Consider the following 3,801-nt stretch of genomic DNA (forward strand, 5'->3'; position numbering starts at 1 on the left):
CTCTCTGTCTCTCCCTCCCTCCCTCCCTCCCTCCCACCTCCCTCTCCATCCTGTGGATCAGATGTGAGCTCTCAGTTACCGCTCCAGCACCATGCCTTTCTGCCATGATGATCAGGGACTGCCTCTCTGAAGTGTAAGCCGTTCCTCTATACGTTACCTTGGCCCTGGTGCCTCTTCACAGCTATAGAAAAGTCACGGAGACAGCCTACCACCCAGGTGACCTTGACAGTCTGCAGATCACTAGGCTACCTTGGCTGCTAATAATTTTCTATTCCAAACGTTTAATTTGTGGGTTTCAGTCGCTAGATTAGCAGATTTGAAGGGGAGCAAAGCTAAACAAACAAACAAACAAATGCCCCCCCACATGCCGGCAGGGGTCCAGTGTTTTCTATTTATCTGTTTCTCAACCTGAATTGTTTCAAGGCCTTTTGGGAAATAGACCACTTTCATTTCTCGGGCTCAAAAAGATCTGTGAGGATGAATATACAGTAGCAAAGTCAGTAATACCTAGCTCAGAATAACCCAGAAAGTATGAGCCATGTTATGATCTCTACCTCTACCCTTAAGTCTCTGGGAACCACTGGCTTCCTGGATTCAGTGTTTTCTGTTGTCATGGTGATGAGCCCCCTGATCCTCCGCTCACCTCCGCTCACCCCGCTTCTCATTGCTACAGATGGAACTCTGGCTATGTGTATGTGAGGCTAAGCTAGACCACAGCTGGGACACTTTCTCCTTTGATGTGAAATGGTAACTGGCTGCTTCTGTAGCTTGTGTATGAAGTCCCCCACCGGCTCATGAGTCAAATCACACTTGGTGTTATTTTGCGAGGTTGTGGAAACTCTTGGAGGTGGTACCTAGGTAGAGGTTTGGTCACTGGGGTGAGTCCTTGTGGGTATCATAATTTGTTCCTGCCTCTCTATGTATTTCCTGTTCACCACGAGATGAATAGCTACACCCTCCACACACTCCTGCTGCCACAGGATGCTCTGCCACCAGTAGGTTCATTGTAAAAGAAGACATTTGTTCTCTAATTTGTGAATTCCAGTGCTTGCCTGAAATTTCCATTGCTTATTTTTATGTCATGCTTTCTAAGTGTTAAGGTGCTACAATGTAAGTAGGCTGTGCAGTTCAATGGCTGAGTCGCCTCTAGGGCAGAGGACTCAAGTCTGGGTAGATTATACCATTTGCTGCCTGTGAGATTTTGAACAATTACTTTTTTTTTTAGCTTCAGTTTTCTCATCTATAAAATAGAAATAATAATAGTAACAAGCTCATTGGTTTATTATGAAAATAAAGGAAGTGATACAGACACTTTCCACTTAGCTATATTCAGTTCTGACAATCAAGTTGCCAGATTCCAAACCTGGATTCCACTTTATACTGCCTTAATGAAGAAAAAACTTACTGCGTAACCAAGTGACCATCTTTTGTCTTGCTAGCAATATCTTAAATTGTAATGAAGTCCATAACAATTTATATAAATAAACTATTATATTGATGTAAAAGCTGACTCTAATGGCATAAGTCCAAAGTTCCAACTACTGTAGAGATCAAGGCAGGGGCATTGTAAAATTCTACTTGCCTGGACTACAGAGTTCACTGAAGACCAACCTGGGGAACTCAAATCTAAAATAAAAAAAGAAATGGGCTCATGGGGAGGGGAGGGACTAATGAGGCCCACCCTTAGAAGAGGAGCTGTCGGTAACGGATACTTGGGGTGAAGATGCATGTGTCTATTCAAGTGTGTGCCTGATGGTAAGTGGTCCGTGGGCAAAGTGGCAGAAACAACCTGGACTCATTAGGTTACACCCCTCCCCCCAAAGGACATGAAATGAAGGGGTACGTGATACAGGGTGTCGGGTAGTTGGAGAACACTTGTGGCTATTTTCAAGATACCCTGAGTACATGCATGAACTTGACAAAGAAAAAACTTTTTAAATTGAAAGAGAGGCTGAGGTCTGGAGAGGCTGAGTTCAGTATTAAGAATGCTTACTTCTCTTGCAGAGGACCCTGGTTGGGTTCCCAGCACCCATGTTAGACGGTTCACAAGTGAATTCCAGTTTCCAGGTCAGGCAATCCCATCCTTTCTTCTGCTCCCACAGGCACTGCCACACATGGTGCATATACACACATTCAGCCTTACAAAAAATAAAAATAAATCTTAAAAAAAAGTTTGCTTTGGTTTTTCCTTGTTTAGTTTTTTTTTTGGTTTTTCAGGAAAGGGTTTCTCTGTGTAGTCTTGGCTGTGTTGGACTCACTTGTAGACTGAGCTGGCCTTGAACTCATAGTGATTCGCCTGCTTCTGCCTCCCCGAGTGCTGGGAATTAAGGCATGTGCCACCATGCCTGGCTGTTTTCCCTGTGTTTTGGGGGGTAGGAGGGGAGAGAAAGAATATGCAGTTGGGTTAGTAGGGAGGTGGGTGGGGTCTTGGAGGACTTGGGGGAGGGGGAACAATTGCTTAAAATATAATGTATGGAAATTGAAGGTAACTATTTAAAAACACACACACACACACACACACACACACACACACACACACACACATGTTAAATATGAGACAACAGAAAGTAGCCTCTGGGCCAGCAGGGCATTCTAACAAGAAGATCCAGAAAACATCAATACCTGGCAATCTTCCTTAAGTGGCATCAGAATTGTACTTTTCTGAGGTTTATGCTGGAATCTGATTGTCCTAACCTGTATTTACAATGCCATGTTTCCTACTGTTTTTAAAATGTTATATTGTTTTTAGGATGTATATATTTATTTCCTGCCTCGACACCAACCAAAATACATCAAAATGAAGACTCCTATTTTCTGTTGCTTGTCTTAAGGACAAATTTGGATACTAAAAACCATTAGTTAAAGGAAGAAAAACGTGGATGGAATACTGGCTCGATATAGACAGTGCTGGGCTGTATTTCAGGTAATCAGATGCTTTAATAACACTGTTGAAGCCTGGCCAGGTGGTGCACACCTAATCCCAGCACTCAGGAGGCAGAGGCAAGCGATCACTGTGAGTTGGAGGCCAGCCTGGTCTACAAAGGGAGTCCAAGACAGCTAAGGCTACACGGCGAAAGCCTGTTTCAACAAAAGAAAACAAAAACAACCCCCCCCCCTCCCAACCCAAAAACACTGCCGAGTTTTGTGGCTGGGATCCAACAGCAACTCACAAAACAAAGGGAATTTCTTCCACTTAGAGATTTTTCAAAGGAAGGGGGTGGAATTGGAGTTTAGTGCATTAGTGAAGGTACTGGATAGAATTTAAAGGCTTAATTTAGGAGGATAATCCTATTGTGGTACCCCACCCAGGGGCTACCACAAGGTTATTTTGCAGTTTATGGAAGGTGCTAGGTAGGATTTCGGGCATGGCTCAGCCCTTCTACCTGGGCAGCTTCTCTGATCTATCAAAACCCAAGAATTTCTACACCGAGCTTTAAAAAGTTTTTTGTTTGTTTGTTTGTTTTTTGTTTTTTGTTTTTGCACATGCTTGGTTCTTTAAAAAAAAAAAAAAAGAAAGATGTGAAAGTCAAGTTTGCTTTCTAATTCCGTAGTTATCCCATTCATTCATTGCGGGTGGGGCTGAGGTTTCTAACTCAGGAATCCAACCTTCTAGAGGAGAGAAATACGAGCCTGCCACAGCAGCCGCCCAGAAGGGTGCCAGGCAGGTTCGCCATAGAGTCCGACTTCGCCCGGGAGCACCTGTGGGTCGAGACACTCTCCGTCTACACCGCGGCTCCAACACCGGAACTTCAGGCTGGCAAAGGAGCTCTGGAACTTTGTAGCTGCGGAACTAGAGGGGGA

This window comes from Acomys minous (genome assembly GCF_964271855.1).
Source record: "Acomys minous genome assembly, chromosome: 1".
Classification (NCBI taxonomy): domain Eukaryota; kingdom Metazoa; phylum Chordata; class Mammalia; order Rodentia; family Muridae; genus Acomys; species Acomys minous.